The 20,665-nt window shown below is 51.9% G+C and overlaps 1 protein-coding gene across 1 annotated transcript in view; it reads right to left on the minus strand.

Annotated features, from left to right (window-relative positions):
• Window positions 1-20,665, minus strand: part of KIF1C (kinesin family member 1C) — a 710,488-nt gene that overhangs the window by 585,663 nt on the left and 104,160 nt on the right. The window lies entirely within an intron of this gene.

Consider the following 20,665-nt stretch of genomic DNA (forward strand, 5'->3'; position numbering starts at 1 on the left):
CCACTCAGAAGTAGGCGACCTAGCCCATATGCTTTTTAACTGCCCCTCTCTACAAACATACTGGGGAAAATTTTTTGACTGCATTCACTATGTATTCAGGTTAAAACTTAAGAGGGAATTTATATATGTCATACTGGGAGCTCTTGATCCGAACCTACCGAATGCCAAAGATCGCCAGCTACTGGACTTGATGCTCACATTGGCATGTAAGGTGGTCCTGTGTAAGTGGAAAAATGCATCAGAGGTATGTTTTAAAATTTGGCAGGACTGGTTATCCTTTCTGAGAGGAGCCGATAACCCGGCGCTGCATTCCTCCCCTTGGCGCTCCTCCAACAAGAAGCTGTGGAATTCTCTTGATGCGTCTTCATTTAATTTTTATTCCCCGTGAATTATTACTGTATTCTTGCAATGCGTTCTATGTTGGGGCATCTTATGTACCACGCCTTGATTCACTGTAAGTGTAGATAACCTAAATGTAGATCCACTCTATATGTGTCTCGGCTTAATCCTACGGATCTCTCATACCTGACCTAGCTGACGGCAGCTTATATTTGTATGTACGGTACATTTATTTATTTATTGTTCTGTTGTTTACTTATATTTTCTTGTTTACTTGCATGTCGCTCTGACTCCAAACAACATCAGATAACTGTATTTTAGCTTTACTTCGGTTTCTGTTTGATAGCACACATGATTCAATTTCGGTAATTGTCGATTCATTGTCTTTTCATTTATTTTCCTTCAATAAAAATGATTTGAAATATAAAAAAATAAAAAAAGAATTATACGCCGATGAACTGCCGAGGTCCTCAAGACCCAGGGATATTTGGGCTCTGTTGCGAGAATATTTGCTGGCGCGAAGTGAACAAGACAAGTGACATTATAGAGAATGGGAGTGCCCTGGAATGGATAGTGCCATGATGTATACACCAGAGGGGCCTGGGGTTATGCTGGAATGTGACTGTTTGTTGCCCGGTCTGGGCCACTGAAATATTTATGCCATGTAATACAGGAAGGGGATCTTGGGGTGGGGCAGGGTATTTCTTGTTTTGCCGGAAGCACTCGCTGTATACTATGTATTTGAGACATGGTTCTGCTGTGCTTGTTTGAAAATCAATAAAAAAATAAAATACATTAAAGTACAAGAAAATAAGGTTTGTTTCTCAAACATGGGGTTTTCACTGATAGTCCTAAACATGAACTGGAAAAGAAAGCATATCCATTTCCCTTCTGATCACCTGCCTCGCCAAGAGAAGAAGTGCAAACCAGAATGTGTGATGAACACTGAAAAGGCCACACTAACCTAAAAGACTGGAAAGAAATTGGATCTGGCCATCACCTACGAGAGCAGCATCCGAACACCTGCACCAGGTAAAGAGGTAGCTGCTTTGCAAACAGTAGCTGCTTGACTCATCCTGGAACAAGATTTTGTTTGACCTTAATCAACTGGTAGTAGATTATAAGATTCACAAGCTCTAGCTACAGACTGCTCGGGTGATGCCAAGCCAATACAGATAGATCGCCCCAAACGGTTTCTTTTGTCCAGATGGGTCTGCAGTTCCTTTGAGTAAATTACTTTTTCCCCCACCTACAAATAACGTGAATACCCCTACAGTCATGGTTGGATAGAACAGGTTCCACCATTCTAAGATAAAATCGGAATTCCTCTTTCAGGGAGGCTTTGAGGTAGGGCCTGGATTTTGTAGGTGAATCAATTGGCAGACAAAGCATTTATGCACAAAATGCAGCATGAATCAGTCACCTTTGAGGCACTCTAGGATACTCCAATACTATTTATTTATCTCACAGGAAAGCGAACAAGCAGAAAGGGGGAGAAACTTGAATGACCTGTGTGGCAGGTCTTTGGTCATAAACTGAGCTATTGTCCTCTTCTCCAGGGAGACAGGTCATTGTTTGGTGTGGAAGGCAGTCTCATATTAACCGCTGTAGGGTGTTGTTGCCCTATTCTATTAGGAATGAAGTCTTGTTTGATGTGGCAGGATCTCCCTGAGGGTTGCTGTTCTCAGAAGAGTCTTCCTTTGGTTTGCTGTTGCAGTTGGCAGTCCCTATACTAGAGCCGAGCGATCATCCTGGCCGACATGTTTCAGCCATATTGTCTGTGCCGACCAAGGGGTCAGTATGGCTTTCCCCAGGACCAAGATCGCGTGCCCAGTAAGGCATATGATAGTTTTACAGTGTGTAACTTATAGATTTCTGAATTACCCCACATGAGTTTTTGTGTGAAACAAAAGGAGAGGCAGCATTGTGCACTTCAGTAGACAATACAAGCAAGGGTCATAGGCTAGCACTCTCTGGGCACTTACTCCGTCATTCAAACAGTCCCATCATAGATGGAACCACCCGCCGTGCCTTGAATTGAAACGGTAGCATGCTGGTGTACGCGAGTCATCATTAACTTTCATGCAGAGTATCCAAATGTGCAGGTGGTATCCTGCAATGCGATACTTATGTGCAGAGCCTGGTGACTCCACTTGCGCTGCTATGTGTCTGCAGGCGCGATATCTGTGCCTCAAATATAAAAGAAACCGTGATGTACATGCACAATGCAGCAGAGACTGGATCATGCATCCTGCTCTTTTAGTGCAATGCCGGGTAAAACCAACATGCACTTCTATGTATCGGCAGAGCAATGTTATTAAGTCTTGTGCTAAATATTATTACAGTGATAATCGCACACAATGCGATATATTATAAAGACTTGGATAATATACATGTCGATAGTCTCTTCCAACTTGGACACTCTGAAGGGACAGCCCTGTAGTCACACGCTGTAGGAATCACACGTCAATTAGTGATCCAATCAATGTTGAGGGATTGCCAGAAAACAGGCACATCCCCCACCCCAATCGCTGGCACTTACTTGGTCAATGTTGATCGCCTGTGTCCAAATGGACACGGAGGTCTCCAGAGCTCCACATCTTACCTAGGCCCACGTTCAAAGGGAGGCACCTGCTTGAGATAGGCTCCTTGGAGCCGAAGAGCATCGATTAGTGGCGACTCCTCGTGTACCCATCAGTTTATTGACCAAGACGTGCTGCAAATATAGCAGAAGAGCCTTTGCCGAGGTGCACAGTGAATGGCAGCCCCTTCAAGGATACAGTGGTGCCATCCTCTGGCAGTGGTGCCAGGAGAACAACCCGGAGGTTAAGAGCTTAAGAGAAAAGCCCTGCAGAAGCCTTGCCTTTATTGTTAGTGGCTGCTGCGGTGCACCTGGGAACATTCACAGTCTGGTCACCAACCCTTTCATTAGCGCAGCTCCCACTTCCTTCTCTAAACTCTCGCCATGAAGGACTCCCAGCCCGCTCCTATCACTTGCATTCTTCCACCGTGAATCACTGTTGAAGAGGCAACTGTAACAGCAACAAGTGGAGGGAAAGACTAGAGGTGCCATCAGGGCGCATCAGAGCCGAGCCCGGCTCCAGCAATTTTTATTTGGGTGGGCCATGGGTGCATCTCGGGTGGGCCACTGCGGGCCCAATTTGTCCCTTCTGGAGGTAGCCTACAAGCCCTAGATTACATCATATCTACTTGCAAACAGTCACCATAATACAACAGATCGACTCTGTGTGTATACAGAGCATGTGGAGAGTTTTTTGAAAGTGAGAGCAATGTCAGGACCTAAGTGCAAACCCTCAAATTCCAGCTGGCCAGGATTCAACACAAGTAGTTCCAGGCCCGATTATCCATTTTTCTACAACCCCTCTCCTGGGCACCTTATCTCACAGCTGACCTTGGGCCCCAGCCCCATATCAGGCACCATCCGGTTCCACTTTCATTATTCCTGGTAACATTAGTAAAATCGCCTTCAAACTTAAAACATTGAATATAGCAGTAAATATAATTAGCACACACTTTAAAATATGTTCAGTTGCCCTAATGACCTGACTGCTAATTAAATAAACAAAAACAAAAAGGCCATATTAGGGCCTGCTTTAGAGCTAGTGCAAAACTCTTTTTTGGCGCCCCACCAATTACCTCTTTCTCCGCAGATACTATTACCACCCTCCAAGAGTGCCCTTCCTCTCTCCATAGCCCTTCTCTCATACGCATTTCATTTGTTGTATAGTGCTACTCATATCAGTAGAGGGTGTCAAAGTACTTTACATCACGCACACATTATGCAGAGACAATGAATCATGCAAGTATGCACGTCAGTCTACAGTGAATATCACATAAGCCAATGAGGATTACAAAGTGTAGGAATCGTGTGTCATCCATACTGGAGGGCAGTATATTTCAAGAGGGTTTGGTCTGGAGAAGCACAAACGCAGGATTTAAAGTATACCCCAGTGTTTAGGGGTTGTCTTTGCTAAAAAAAAAAAAATAATCGTTTTAGCAATGTGATAATAATGAAAGACTGGGGAAGTTCTAACTATATCGCAATACAAAAAACAAGCATTTACAATGCAATGGTCTCGGCATTATTAAAGGTAGAGCTATTGGCACTGCTCATGATTTTTTTTTTTTAATCATAAATAAATGGCAGTCATTTACATTGCCAATAGCTTAATCGTTAAATAAATGGCATTGTCATTTACAATGCCAATAGCTTAATCGCTCGCAAATGCATGACCTATTGCATTTACGCCCACACACAGACATTCACATAGAGCCACCCACACAGTCATTCACATAGAGCCACCTACACAGAGCCACTCTCACACAGTCACCCTCACATAGAGCCACCTACAAAAAAAGCTATCCACACAGAGCTACACACACACAGAGCGCTACGCGGTACACACACACACACACACAGAGCGCTACACACACACACACACACACAGAGCGCTACATACACACACACACACACACACACAGAGCACTACACACACACACACAGAGCGCTACACACACACAGAGCGCTACACACACACACACAGAGCGCTACACACACACACACAGAGACAGAGCGCCACACACACACAGACAGAGCGCCACACAGACTACACACACACACAGACTACACACACACACAGACAGAGCGCCACACACACACAGACTATGCTAACACATATCCTGCCTACTGTCCCAACTCCACCATGCACTGTAAACCCCTTTAACCACTCTACACTCACCCCAAATCTTCTACACCACGAGAGAAAACCACTTCCAAACAATCACACGTTGAACCGCACTGCTATAATCCTCTTGCATTCAATTAATAAACCTGCTTATCACACAAATAAAAAAATCCTAAACTCTATATTAGCATTCAAAACTCGTCCCACAGCTTGATATATACATGTCTCCCTTCAGCCTCTCTCTAAAATCTAACATCACCCTCCCACTTTTATGACCACCCTTGGTGCGAGACTCAATAGGTTTCACCCCAAGAACCTACCGCTTACATTCTCAAACCCTACAAGATTCCCCCACCCATTGCACGCACTCCAAACACTCAAGCTGCATACACACACACCATCTATAACCACATCTACACCTTGATGTATATCATCCACCCACATCACACCTATAGGCTCCACTGAGTCATATTCGACACCACACACCTACATCAAATGTCCAATAAGTACATTACACAAACACATACACATGCCACACACTTAGAGCACAACCCAACACGTATACCCACGAAACTACCCCGTCACGTCCACTCATACCATTCGCATGAACACGACACACTCGTCCAACACCCATTAACACTCAGCCCCTCTCCACTCCCCTACAGTATCTCTACACCAGTCAGTGAGTCCTGCACCGACCCCACCAATTTGACACCACTACACCTCATTAACTCCGGCGCACCCTACAACCCCATGCCTCCTGCATACCTGCTCACTCGTTCGAGTTCCATTCAATTAGTAAAGCAACGCATTTTATTTAGAGCGCTTAGAAACCTAGACGTGTCGTGTGAAGCGATATATATATATTTTTATAGCGTTAATGGTACTGCTAAGTACGCCGCACACCGTTAAACTCCTATGCAGTACCACGCCGACCTCTCACGCCCGTTCCAAGCACCACACAGCATCCACACCAAGCCCTGCCTGCACACCTCACGCGCCGCACACCGTCTCCTAGCGCCTACTGACCTGCTGCAGCATCGAAGCGCTGGCAGTCCCGGCCGGTTCATTGTTGAGTGGAGGGTGGTGTGTGTGTTTTTGCGTGTGTGGTTTCAGCGCAGACTGCAAAAGAGGTGTGTGGAGATGCGAGGTCTGTGCTGCTCTGCTCTTTATGTGTGTGATGGGGGGGCGGTAGCGGGGAGGCGGGGCGCTGTCTCGTTGAATCAACGAGAGAGTGGCGCTAGAATAGTGGATGGGAGGAGAAATGGATGCTCTGGTTGGGATTCAGGGACTCTCGGAGCCGGTTCTTGAAAGAGATTTCCACCACGCGACAAGGACAGCCCCCTCGTCCCCTCCCAGTGTCTGGAATGCCAATGATTGGGTGGGGGCGGACAGTGTAGCGTCTGGAATGTCCCAGGATGAGGGGGTAGTGTAGGTTATGAAATGCCAGAATGGAGGGTCCGGTCAGTGTTGAATCTGATACGACACCACCTGGGGTCAATGCAGTGCACTGAATGCCAGAATTTGGCGGCGTAAGTATGGTCTGGACCACACAAAGCCAAGCCTGTGTCTTTGATACCAGGGCCGGGGGGGCTAGGGGTCTTCAGTGTTCAGATCCGAGGGCGTGGTGTGGATCGGGGGTCACGGGTTCTAAAAAGATCTGGTTTTGGAGGTGGAAAGTCTGCTCTGGGAAAATCGCTTTTGAATCCTGTGCGCACACTTCTCTGGGGTGTTCAAGGTGAATGCGCGTTTTATTTCAAATGTGTTAACACGCATGCCATTCTCGAAAGACACAGGGAAATAAGCGGAAATAAACACTTCGCGTGCCTTCAGCCTCCGTGGAGAAATGTGTAGCGTGGAGCCTGCGTGTTGGGGGCTGCGGGGACTCTATGACATCACTAATGAGCCCACGCCGGCAAGAATTACGGAAGGCTGTGCAATTATGTCCCATCTGCTGCCTGCTCCTTCCGCCCTATGAGCTCAAATGAGCCTTTAATTGTTGAGTCACAATTCCAAAATGCAATCAATCAGCCCTGCCCGAGCCTCCACGCTAAAGCTGCATGCCACATACCTGCACCTCCGGCAGCAGCCAGTCGCCTCCGGAGTGGGTCTTTAGAGAGTCCTCTTCATAGAGACCTGGGCCGCCCCCGCGGGCCCCCGGCTGCACTGGTTTGAGCTGGGCGAAAACAGGAGGCTCCTCCTGGTGCATTCCCGGGTAGAGACGCTGCGGGCCCAGCCGGGAGGACATGCTCAGCACGGCGCTGGTGGCCATGGGGAGTGCAGGCTGTGCGAGCTGCAGGACGGGGTGTAGTGGGGCTGCTGCTTGTGCGTGTCTTCTGTCTGGGCCGGGCTGCCTCCGCCTAACTCCCCGGCCATTGCGAGCTCTGTTGCAGTAATGCAGCAGCAGGGGCGAGGACTCGGCGACTTCTTGGTGTGGCGGTCGTCGCGAAATAGCATAAAGAAAAGCGCCGCCATTTTCAGATTCGGGGGCGTGTTTTGGCCCTCTGAGTGACAGATGACGTCACAGGGCTAAAGAACGCAAAAAACACGCCCCCGAATCCGAAAGAGACGGGGCTTCATTGGAGTGACTCCATTCTCCTCCAATGGCTGGCCTCCATTTAGGAAGCCAGCCAATGGAGGAGAATGGAGGTGAGAGGCGGGTTCAAACCCCCTAACTCCAAATCATTAATTCTTCGGGACTCCGCCCTCACTGCTTCGCTGTGAGAGCTAGGTCCCTCGACCTAAAAAGTCAAGTACTAACTATAACATTCAGGTTTGTATACAGCTCTTTGGTGACAGTTCACAGGTCACTGTCCTATGTTAGGATTATAACTTCTGAACAGCAAGTAACACAAGAATCTCTGTGACAAAGACAGAAGCCCACTGAGCTATCCACATAAAATACAGTTTATCTGCATTTCAAAACTACCAACACACAAAGGGTTGCTCTCCAGCAGGATCATTATTCACCAGTTATCTGGACTTTTGTATTGTTTACTTGCATCCATGGCCATTATAATGATAAAAAATGATTTAAATGAAGCATACACCAAGTGTAAACATTTCTGGGACTTTACAGATTTTCAAAATAAGAACAAATAGTCACACATTTTCTTTCCTAGTTGATTCATGGAACTCTGCCTCACAGCCCAATCTTAGAAGCAGCTGCAGTTGTCAGGAAAGGTGAATCAGGATAAACAAAAAATACAAAAGGAAATATCCATGCAGCTGGTGCTATAGAAATAATTTGTCCCCTTCGCCATGCTCCACAGTACCTGCACGGCACAGCCCACCTTTCTAAAAGGAGGGGTGTGATTGGGGGTGCCTGGGATAAACAGCCCCGGCCCATCCACGCGACTCCCAGAACAGGAAGGAAAACAACGTTCGGACGAACGTTTTAAATTAAAGTGGCCATTTTCTATTGGCCTTCAAGCCGTCACTGCAAGGGCCAAGGCTCATGTTCGGGTGGGCCTGTTCAGAGCTATCCAAACGAAGAGGACTCAAAAAGGCAGGGGGAGGCAAACATCCAGAGAGTCCCGCGAGTCCGAAGATCCTCCAGAGGCAGAAGCCAATGCCTAGATACACAACCAGTTGTCAGCCTAAAAGTATGAACTCCTTCAAAATCAGCAAGAGTTTGTGCTCAAGCGAGGCAGTAAGTGGGCAATCCTCTCACAAGACAACATAATGAGAGACAAACTAGAACACACCCCAAACATCACATTTCAACGCAACCGGTCTCTTAAGGACATGCTAGTTCACAGTTGTCTGAGACCAAAAACCTCCAACTGGTTAAGACAGGGCAAGGGTTTCAATCGCTGTGAACACTGCAAAGCATGCAAACACAGTGAAAACACACAAGAGGTCACCCTCGACAGGATCAAGAAAACAAGCATTTACAATGCAATAGGTCTCGCAATGACATTGTTTTGAGCTACTGGCATTGAAAATGTTATTGTTTGTTTTCCCTTCGTGAAGCATTAATCAAATGGTGTAATTGAAAATGGCAATATCTCATTTTGTTGTAATTGTGAAATCTATTGCATTGCATTTGTACTATAGCACATTCTCTCTCGAAACTCCATATTCTCCTACAACACATCAGCAAATATACCAATATACCTATAGCTGGGGTATCAGTTACACCTGGAGGCAGAATTGTCATGTCTTATTAAGTGTAGCCTTAAAAAACTAGGAATTACTAGTGGAATCAGTAATTCTGTACCCAATTCCACGAGCTATTTCTCATTTTACTGGGACAATTTCGCTTTCATCGGCGTAAATATCTGGTTAATTGAACAGGATCTGCAGTGATCCCACAGAGCTTGTTATTTCAAAGTGGCTGTTAACTAATGAAGTAAGAGGGCATTGGCAATAAAGAGTCACTGCGTCATTTTCGGTAGTATACTTACATTTTTCTAAAGTTGAAACAAGGGGGGGGCGGAGTTAATGTATTCACCTTTTCACTACACTAAAATGTCCACTCCCATGGCAGTGACACTCTCTGTCCATCATCCCCTTTGGTATCGCTTTGTTCGCCCTAAATTGGCTGGGTATGCCCAGACGTGGGTCCCTTGCTCTATGTACCACTGGATTCAAGAAAGCCTGGCTGATTAGGATTATGAATCCGAAACCGGTCCCAGAATGCTTGTTTCCGGTCCAGGGAAGACATGGCTTGGCAGTTCGGGCTGGTCTGGGGTGGCGGAGTGAGCTAAAGAATGGTGATGGATTAAACCCATATCAGTTGACTGGGGGGGGGGGGGGGGGGGGATTGTTTGATTTGCTCAAACGTCCGTCCATCATCCCCTTTGGTATCGCTTTATATGAATTTGTAGAGCGCCGCTAATCACACGTGAGGGTATCCAATCGCTGAAGTGAAATCGGTTAACAGGTTCAGATATCTTTCAACTAGAAACGTTTCTTTGTTCAAACCTGCATATTACACAGCAGGGGTTATGGGGTAGATGTGTCATTCCACAATTATGTGGAAAAAGCGCAGAGGTCACAAACACAGAACTCAAGAAGCCCTGATTTTAAGTAAATAAATGGATGGAGAGCTGCCTCTTAGGATTGAAGGGAGGCTTTTGCGCCCTAGCTATAACAGGAGAATCTTACTATTTAACTGGTGGCATTGGAAATGCCATAGGTCTCGCATTTGCTTAATTTAGAGGTATTGGCCTGGTAAATGGCGTTGTAAATGACTCCAGCAAAGCTCATCAGCATATGTCCGTCATAAAAACGAATATCTGACAATCGCTCCTTAAACATTTTGCAACAATTCTATAGTTACACCGAGGTTCTAAATTAAAATGTAAAATAAAGTTTATATTCTCATAATATTAGCACATTGAATGCATTCAAATAAGATGTTATTCTTATATTTCTCAGATCGCTTTGAATATTTTGTCCAGTCCACTATTTTCCTCCGAGATATAATCCTGAAAATATCTGCACTGAACACCTCAGCACCTCATCAGAGGTCGAGGCGCTATATAAATACCCATGCGAAGATCTTCTCCCATGGGGCAGAACACCACCACAGCTCATTTCCAGTGTATTTTGACTGTCCTAAGGGATGTCATGAGACTATCACCTGAATCGAAATACCAGGGATCCACACCTTACGGCATTTGCTAAAAAACAAACGTCTGCTGGTAGTTAGATAGAACTCGATTTGCGGTCGTGAAACGTCCCCAAAATGTCGGGTGGTTATAACATAACACAAAGTACAGCGAGCACCTTCCATGCCTTTTGCAGCCTGGTGGCGGGTCGAATTAGTTTGAATAATGTGCAGAGTTGGTAGTCCTTTGTTGTGTGTGTAGGGGTGTCCCACTGCCCTTTTGTTTTTTTTAAGAAACTTGTTTCAATATAGCGCCTTTGCACACTGTCTTGGCTTTGTAGCGCTGTAAATTAGAGAGGTGTTGCTGAACCTAGGGGTCTGGCGAGTGCCATGAGAGAGAGGTCTGTGCGCTGTACTGTGGCTAGTTAATAGAGGTTACCACTGGAGGTTCAGCCGCATGCTGGGAAAAGTGTAAAATGTGCAGGTTCACGTCTGGGTGTCTGTAATGTACACTGGAATAACAAGGAGCGCTAAGGAGCACAAGTGCTGCCTGAGCTGAGCTTGTAGATGAGTGGATGGAGATACCCTTCGCCACACAGCCTTTAATAGCATTGGTAAGAACCAATCAATCAATCAATCAATCAAGGACATTTATAGAGCGCACTACCTACCCGGAGGGTCTCAAGGCGCTTGGGGGGGGGGGGGGGTGCTGCTACTGCTCGAACAGCCAGGTCTTGAGCTTCTTCCTGAAGGAGAGGTGGTCTTGGGTCAGGCGCAGGTCGGGAGGGAGGGAGTTCCAGGTCTTGGCGGCCAGGTGGGAGAAGGACCTTCCTCCTGTTGTCGTTCTTCGGATGCGGGGGACGGCGGCGAGGGCGTGACTGGCTAATCGGAGGTGGCGTTTGGGAGCGTAGAAGTTGATGCGGTTGTTGAGGTAGCTCGGGCCTTGATCGTGTAGGGCTTTGTGTGCGTGGGTGAGGAGACGGAAGGTGATTCTCTTGTTGACGGGGAGCCAGTGCAGGTCTCTCAGATGTCCGGAGATGTGGCTGCGTCGGGGGATGTCGAGGATGAGTCTGGCTGAGGCGTTCTGGATCCGCTGGAGTCTCTTCTGGAGCTTGGCGGTGGTTCCGGCGTAGAGGGCGTTGCCGTAGTCCAGTCGGCTGGTGACGAGGGCCTGGGTGACCGTCTTCCTGGTCTCGATGGGGATCCACCGGAAGATCTTCCGTAGCATGCGCAGGATGTTGAAGCATGACGAGGAGACGGCGTTGACTTGTCTGGTCATGGAGAGGGAGGAGTCCAGGATGAAGCCCAGGTTGCGTGCGTGGTCTGTCGGTGTGGGTGCGGTGCCCAGGGCGGGGGGCCACCAGGAGTCGTCCCAGGCGGAGGGCGAGGAGCCCAGGATGAGGACTTCCGTCTTGTCTGAGTTCAGTTTCAGGCGGCTGGTCGTCATCCACTCGGCTACATCTTTCATCTCTTCGTGAAGGTTGGCTCTGGCAGCGGCGGGGTCGTTGGTCAGGGAGAGGATCAGCTGGGTGTCATCGGCGTAGGAGATGATGTTATGTTATGTTATGTTATGTTATGGGGGGGTTTTGTATAGCGCTCAGATACTCCAACGGAGTGTCCCGGCGCTTTCAGACCAACAGGTCAGCAGCTAACACATAACACAACAAAGAAAAAAAAGGAGCAGTAGGAAGAGTAGAAACACCAGACTAAAGACCAAACAACCAAGTTTTAAGTCCCTTCCTAAAGGCAAGCAGATTGGCGGTGCTGCGGAGTGACAGGGGGAGAGTGTTCCAGAGCTGGGGAGCAAGACGTTTGAAGGAGCGTCCACCAGTCCGAGCCTTCTTCACCACTGGAACCACCGCAAGAGAGAGAGTTTCTGATCTCAGAACCCTGGTGGGTTTATAGAAGGCTAGCCTTTTCTGAATATAAGTCGCTCCAGTAGAATATAGCGCCTTGTGGGCCAAAGTGAGGGCCTTGAAAGCAATTCGCTTTCTGACAGGGAGCCAGTGCAAGGTGGATAAAAGATCAGAGGCGCTGGCCCGACGGGGGAGACCATAAATGGCGCGGGCGGCCGAATTCTGGACTACCTGAAGACGCTGCATCAGGTAGTCAGGCAGACCCAGGTAAAGAACATTGGAATAGTCCAGCCTCGATCCTATGAGGGCATGGACGGTAATCTTACGATGGTCAAAAGAGAGCAGAGGGAGAAACCTCCGCAGCATCCTGAGCAAGCCAAAACAGACGCCCACAAGGCCAAGAACTTGGGCTTTCATGGTCAGGCCATTATCAATTTTAACCCCCAGATTTTTCGCCACGGTGGAGGAAGATGCCGGTGGAAACATGTCATGCGGCCACCATTCCTGCCAGCTCGGGTCGGATTGGCACCCGAAAAAGAGCACCTCAGATTTTCCAGGGTTACACTTAAGACTATGACCCTGAAACCATTCAAATACAGCTCCTAGGCAGCCACAGATACTGTCTCCATCAAACTCAGCCCCCTTTGCACACGTGAGTATCGTCGGCGTATGATATTATCTTGGCCCCAAAAGACTCAGCCAGCACCGCCAGAGGGGTCAGAAAGATATTAAAAAGTATCGGGCTCAACACGGAGCCCTGCGGTACTCCAACCCCAAGCGGCGGCACTTCGGCTGAGTGGGGGGGGGCCCAGACCACCTGCCGGCGACCAGTAAGGTAAGATTGAAACCACCTCAACACCGTCCCACGCAGACCTATCTCATACAGTCTACGGAGAAGACCTTCATGAGGGACGGTGTCGAAAGCCGCCGACAGGTCGAGCATGACCAACATGGCCCTGCCCCCTGAGTCCAGCACCTCCTTGATAGCCTCACTGACTTCAAGAAGCGCCGTTTCAGTGCTAAAGTTGGTACGGAAGCCAGACTGAGAGGCATGAAGCAGGCCATGTGACTCAAGGAAGGCAGAAAGGACCCCATGGACATGTTTCTCGACGATTTTAGCAAAAGCAGGTAGGAGAGAGATCGGGCGATAGTTCGCATGAAGGTCAGGGTCGAGTCCCGGTTTTTTGAGAAGCGGAACCACCCTCGCCTCTTTCCAAATACCGGGAACAACGCCACTGGTCAAAGAACAGTTCAGCACAGGATTCACAAGTGGATTGACCACCTCCGCCATCCTTGCCAAAAACCTGGCAGGACACGGGTCAGCAGGTGAACCGGATTTAAGCTGAGAGAGCAAATCATGCGACGCAGTAATAGATAGCGGTGGAAATTCCGATAGAGTGTACTCAGAATCTTCCACCAAATTCCCATGGATCTCCTGGCACATCCTAGCCCCAATGACAGGGTTAGGGAAAGAGTCCTGGATCAGCTTGATCTTGTCATGAAAGAAGCTGGCCAGTGCGGTCACCCACGGTTCCGAGAACTCGTGCTGAGATGCAATAGCTTTGGGCGACATAAACTCCTTCACGATCGCGAAGATCTCCTTACAGGAGCTAGAGGCTGACTCTATTCGAGCCGCGAAATAGTGCCGTTTTTCTCGCCCAATGTCAGCATGATAGGCTTTAATAGCTAACTTGTAATCCGTCTTAGCCACATCCTCGTACCTATGGCGCCACCGTCTTTCCGCACTCTTACAGGCACGTCTGGACGAAGCCAGGGCCTCAGTAAACCAGGGTGCAGATGACCGCCTAGGAATTTTACGAGGAGAGGATTCAGGAGCAAGTTCATTTAGGCGCTCCCTGATCCAATCTTGCAACTGAACAAGGTCAGACTCCAAGTTTCCAGACAGCCGGCAGGGGTAATCACGGCAGGCCTGTCCCAAATCTTCAAGAGAGACCTTATGATAGGCTCGATGGGACTGCCCCGATGGACAAGTGGCGGCACACACGGGCTTACCAACCCCGACAATCTGAAAAGATATCAGAAAGTGATCTGACCAGAGCACAGGGATTGGAAGGGCCATGATGAGAGGCAGAGTGGAAAACACCTGGTCAAGAGTATGACCTCTATTATGGGTTGGTACAGCCAAGTGGGGGATAAGGCCAAGAGGAGCGGTGACATCCAAGAGTCTAATCGTGTCACCCTCATCTCCTTGATCCATATGGATGTTAAAATCACCCAAGACCAGACAATGTTTACCCTTCAAACAAAGTTCCATGGCCCTTGCCTGCAGATCTTCATAAAAAGAACCAAGGGGCCCCGGGGGGCGATAAACAAGAAGCCCCAAAAAGGATTGGTGGGCAGAAAGAGTCATGGAGAAGGCTAGGGCCTCACAACCCGAGATGGGCTCAATCGGGACTACAGCGCAGGTGGCCGATCTCCTAACCACAATCGCCACACCACCACCTCTCCCTTTCACTCTATCTTGCCGTAAGATGACGTAGTCAGCAGGGATGGCGGCTGCGATATCGGGATTCGATGTTTCGGTTGTGTTGGCGTGCGATGGGCGCGAGGGGGCTCATGTAGACGTTGAAGAGGGTGGGGCTCAGCGAGGATCCTTGAGGGACGCCGCAGATGACTTCGGTGGCCTCTGACTTGTACGGTGGTAGGCGGACTCTCTGTGTTCTTCCGTCGAGGAAGGAGACGATCCATTCCAGTGCCTTCTCCTGAATTCCGAAGTTGCTGAGGCGCTGCACTAGGGTGCGGTGGCAGACAGTGTCGAATGCCGCGGAGAGGTCTAGGAGGATGAGGGCCGCTGTTTCTCCGTTGTCCATCAGGGCTCGGATGTCATCGGTGGCAGCGATGAGGGCGGTCTCGGTGCTGTGGTTGGCTCAGAAGCCAGACTGTGAGGGGTCGAGGGATCCATTCGTCTCGAGGAAGGCGGCCAGCTGTTTGTTGACGGTCTTCTCGATGACTTTGGCTGGAAACGGGAGGAGCGAGATGGGGCAGTAATTCTTGAGTTCGGTGGGGTCCGCTGTTGGTTTCTTTAGTAGAGCGCTGAGTTCGGCGTGCTTCCAGCTCTCCGGGAAGGTGGCGGTGTCGAAGGAGGTGTTGATGATGTCCCGCAGGTGGGGTGCGATGACAGCGTCGGCCTTGTTGAAGACGTGGTGAGGGCAGGGGTCGGTTGGAGATCCGGAGTGGATGGAGTTCATCATGCGGACGGTGTCATCGGTGCTGATCGGAGTCCAGGCGCGGAGGGTGGTGGTGGGCGGCGTTGCTGCGGTCGTTGTGTGCGATGGTTGAATGCTGAAGCTGTTGTGTATGTCCGCGATCTTGTTGTGGAAGTAGGAGGCGAGGGAGTTGCAGAGGTCTTGCGATGGGGTGATGTCGTTGTTTCCGGCGTTGGGGTTGGAGAGCTCTTTCACGATGTTGAAGAGTTCCTTGCAGTTGTGTGCGTTGTTGTCCAGCCGGTCCTTGAATGCAGTTTTCTTGGTGGCGTGGATCAGTTGGTGGTGCTTCCGGGTGGCAAGCTTGAGGGTGGTCATGTTGTCCGGTGTTGGTTCCCTTCTCCAGACTTTCTCGAGGGCTCTGCAGTTCTTCTTGGAGCTCTTGAGTTCGTCGGTGAACCATGGGGCTTTCTTGCTGCCGGGTCTGCTGGGCGGGGTCCTCAGAGGGGCGAGTTCGTCCGCGCAGTTGCTGATCCACTTCGTGAGGTTGTCGGCGGCCTGGCTGGGGTTCGCTGAGCTGGCGGGAGGGTGCTGACTCAGGGAAGCGGCGAGCTGGTCGGCTGTGATCTTGTTCCAGCTTCTTCGGGCAACCTGTTGCTGGTGGTGGTGGATCGTCGTTCTTCTGAAGGTGAAGTGGACGCAGCTGTGGTCCGTCCAGTGGAGTCCTGTGGCGTGGCTGAAGGCGATGTCTTTGCTGGATGAGAAGACGGCGTCGAGTGTGTGTCCGGCGGGGTGGGTGGGGGTGGTAACCAGTTGCTTGAGTCCCAGGTTTGCGAGGTTTTCCAGCAGGGTGGTGGTGTTGCGGTCGTCGTTGTTCTCCAGGTGGAAGTTGAGGTCCCCGAGGAGGATGTAGTCGGCTGAGGGGAGGGCGAGCGGGCTGATGAAGTCGGCGATGTCCTCGCTGAATTGTGTGCGTGGTCCCGGGGGTCTGTAAATGAGGGTGCCTCTGAGGGTGGTCTTGGGGTTGACGTGGATCTGGAAGTGCAGGTGTTCGGCGGGTGCGATGGTGTCGTCGGTGTTGGTCGTGATGCGGATGGTGTTCCTGTGAATGATGGCGATGCCTCCTCCTGTCTGGTTGACGCGGTCTCTCCGGATAATCTTGTAGCCGTCCGGGATGGCGATGGCGATGTCGGGCGCTGAGGAGGCGTTCATCCAGGTTTCCGTGAGGAAGGCGAAGTCTGGGTCTGTGGTGTCGAGCAGGTTCCAGAGCTCGACGGCGTGTCTGTGGACGGAGCGGGTGTTGAGCAGGATGCACTTCAGGTGGTTGCTGCTGGTGTTCTGCTTGGTGGACGCTGGTGCAGTGCAGGTCCGGATGCAGGAGAACTTGCAGGACTGGCAGATGAAGGGTCCGTGGGTGCGTCTCGGGGTGGCTCGGTAGCATCCAGGGGTTCGGCCGGCGTTGAGTGCGTTGAGGGTGGCGGCGTCGTACGTCCGGCGGGTGGGCTGGGGTCTGCGGGGGCCAGGGGTCCTGGCGCTGGGCGCGGTCCTGGCGCGGACGGGGGTAGACAGGCTTACCTTTGGCGCACCTTCGGCGCTCAATCGGTGCTCCCGCTGCGCGCGTCCGCTGCGCGGTCGCTCTGGGGACGTCATAAGAAGGGAGCCGGTCGGGAGGGTCTGCGGGGAGGCGGGAGCGCGAGCCAATCGTCTGTCGGGGGCGGGGCCACGGGCTGGGGCGGCGGGAAAAGCTGGAGCCGGCTTGGCGGCCCTCGAGAGGCTGGGGCGGCGGGAAAAGCTGGTGTGGGCTCGGCGGCCCTCGGGAGGCTGGGGCGGCGGGAAACGCTGGTGTGGGCTCGGCGGCCCTCGGGAGGCTGGGGCAGCGGCAGCGGCAGCAGGCACAGGAGCGTGGGGGTGACCAGGCCGAAGGCGCAGTGGTCACTCCCTGGATCTTGCTCTGGCTCCCCTTAAGAAGGGAGCCGGTCGGGAGGGTCTGCGGGGAGGCGGGAGCGCGAGCCAATCGGCTGTCGGGGGGCGGGGCCACGGGCTGGGGCGGCGGGAAAAGCTGGAGCCGGCTTGGCGGCCCTCGAGAGGCTGGGGCGGCGGGAAAAGCTGGTGTGGGCTCGGCGGCCCTCGGGAGGCTGGGGCGGCGGGAAACGCTGGTGTGGGCTCGGCGGCCCTCGGGAGGCTGGGGCTGCGGCAGCGGCAGCAGGCACAGGAGCGTGGGGGTGACCAGGCCGAAGGCGCAGTGGTCACTCCCTGGATCTTGCTCTGGCTCCCCTTAAGAAGGGAGCCGGTCGGGAGGGTCTGCGGGGAGGCGGGAGCGCGAGCCAATCGGCTGTCGGGGGGGCGGGGCCACGGGCTGGGGCGGCGGGAAAAGCTGGAGCCGGCTTGGCGGCCCTCGAGAGGCTGGGGCGGCGGGAAAAGCTGGTGTGGGCTCGGCGGCCCTCGGGAGGCTGGGGCGGCGGGAAACGCTGGTGTGGGCTCGGCGGCCCTCGGGAGGCTGGGGCTGCGGCAGCGGCAGCAGGCACAGGAGCGTGGGGGTGACCAGGCCGAAGGCGCAGTGGTCACTCCCTGGATCTTGCTCTGGCTCCCCTTAAGAAGGGAGCCGGTCGGGAGGGTCTGCGGGGAGGCGGGAGCGCGAGCCAATCGGCTGTCGGGGGGGCGGGGCCACGGGCTGGGGCGGCGGGAAAAGCTGGAGCCGGCTTGGCGGCCCTCGAGAGGCTGGGGCGGCGGGAAAAGCTGGTGTGGGCTCGGCGGCCCTCGGGAGGCTGGGGCGGCGGGAAACGCTGGTGTGGGCTCGGCGGCCCTCGGGAGGCTGGGGCTGCGGCAGCGGCAGCAGGCACAGGAGCGTGGGGGTGACCAGGCCGACCAGTTGTAATAAGCGGCGTAAGAACAGGCCGTAAGGACCGTTTCGAAGGGGCACAAATAGGATTAGTTAGTGAGGTGCAGCGTCAAATAACCAGTAAAAACAATGGCAAGGAACAGTGGCAGAAGTGTTAAAGAGCACAGCAAGTAGGAGCGGTAAAAAGTGGCGGTGAGCAGCTGCAGCAGCAAGAAACGAAGCAGTGAGCAGTGTAAGGCGCTGTACTAAGAAGCGGCGGTAATGAGCAGTGTAAGGAGCTGTGCTAAGTGACGGCCAGGAGCAGCCAAGAAGCGGTGGCTCTGAGCAGTGTAAGGAGCTGTAAGTGGTAGGAAGAATCCTATGGAACATGGCTAAAGGATGGGAGCAGTGCTAGGGAGGAACCCCGGTTTCACCTACTTGACTTTGTGATGACCATCTCGTGCCCAGCTTGTGGAGCTGGTCCCAGAGCTCCTTGGCCTCCAGGGGGACCTTGTGGTAGTCGTCCACCTCCTCATCGGGTTCTAGGCTCTTCAGGGAGCGCAGGTGGGCTGTGGTGGCGACTGCCTGCTGCTGCTTGTGTGGTCCAGAGCCGAGAACACAGCGTGCAGGCTGGCCTCCAACAGCCCGCCGTCCGCTTTCCCCAGCACCGAAGGCGCATGGCCAAACCCCGGGAAGAAGGAAGGCGGCGCCGCCACCAGGAAGGAGGACCTGGGGAAGTTGGCCGGGCGGGGGGGGGGGGCCGCATGGAACGGTTGGTAGGCCATGGTAGTCACTCACCGAGAAGGCAGGGTCTCTCATGGGGGCATCCACAAGTCCGGGGTGTGGGGGAGTGGGGGGCGGAATCCAAACGGAGGGAGGAGGCTCAGAGGATCAGGTGTGTCCGGGGGACTGGGGATCAGGAGGGAAGGGAGGGCCCAGAGAGGGAGCCCGTGGAGGTGAGAAGAGTCGAGAGTCTGAGGGTGTCGGACTAGGAGCCTCCAAAGTCTGAACAAAGGGGTGGGGGATTCCGTCCAAGAGCAGCCAAAGTCCAAGGATGGGTATCAGCTGTGCCCTAGTGGCTCAGACTTCCTTCATAAAGTTGCTGGCTCCTCTGCGGGTTTTAACAGATGGTAATGGACCAAAGGGCTCCTGCACCCTGCAAAGTCTCCTTCAATTCAGTCTCCTTCAATCTGGGGGGTTCTCCACAGGTTCCGTGGTCTCTCGGTGCTGCAGACCTCATCATGAGATTGTCTCTGCCTGTTATGGGATATCCTGGTGTGTGAGGGGGGCTCAGAGGTCTGATCTCCGCTCAGCTGCTGCACGGACTCCGTAACTCACAAGTATCTCCAGCCCTGTGTGTCTGTCCCAGTTCCTCCTTGGCCGCACACTGCGCTCCTCGGCTCACACGTGCCCTCCCCAGCCAGCTCTGGGATGTCTCTGCGCTGTCTCAGGCGCCTGTTGCTGCTCCAGGCTGTGCCGGGCTCAGCTCTGCTCGGCTGCACACAGCACTTCCCTGCCCGGCTCTCCCCGCACTAATGAACCAGACCCCCTTGTTTGCTGATTTTACGCTTTTCCGATCAATTGTGGCTCTCCATGTAAACATCGGCTTCATGTCTCCTCCTTGCACACATTCCAGGAAACACAATAAAACAAGCTGTCGACACGCCATTGCGCAATTGTTAAAAAAAAAACTGAAACTTAAAGTGAGCCATGCGCGGTGTGCGTGCCTGCAATGAGCTCACAGGAAACATGATCCAGCAATAGACACCTCCAAAAGATAAGAAAGTGCTTCACGACAACCGTAAAGCAGGTGATCCAGTCCAGATGGGCCGGACAAAAAGGGGAAAGGGCGACACCAAAAAAGGCTCAGTTCCAATCTGAGGCCAGCGTTTTACATAAACGATGACGCCAGCCAATGAAATTGAGGGGCGGGGCTTCAAGTCCCCTTCTGAAAACCCCTCTTCCACAGTTTGTCTCACAGAGCGAGCAGCGCATGCACGCTGCAACGCTAGGCTTGACCAAAAAATTGTACATTTATTTATTTATTTATTCATTTATTCAAAGTTTTATATAGCGCGAACAAGATCTTCACAGATATCAGAGCGCTTTACAGAAATAAGGGGGGAAGTGGGTAACAGGAGGGTGACTAAACATATTATTGGGTACAGAATAGTAAACGATAGCATAATCGGATAGCAGTCATGTGCTAATAGGATACCAGTAAA

This window comes from Lissotriton helveticus, chromosome 12, assembly GCF_964261635.1.
Source record: "Lissotriton helveticus chromosome 12, aLisHel1.1, whole genome shotgun sequence".
Classification (NCBI taxonomy): domain Eukaryota; kingdom Metazoa; phylum Chordata; class Amphibia; order Caudata; family Salamandridae; genus Lissotriton; species Lissotriton helveticus.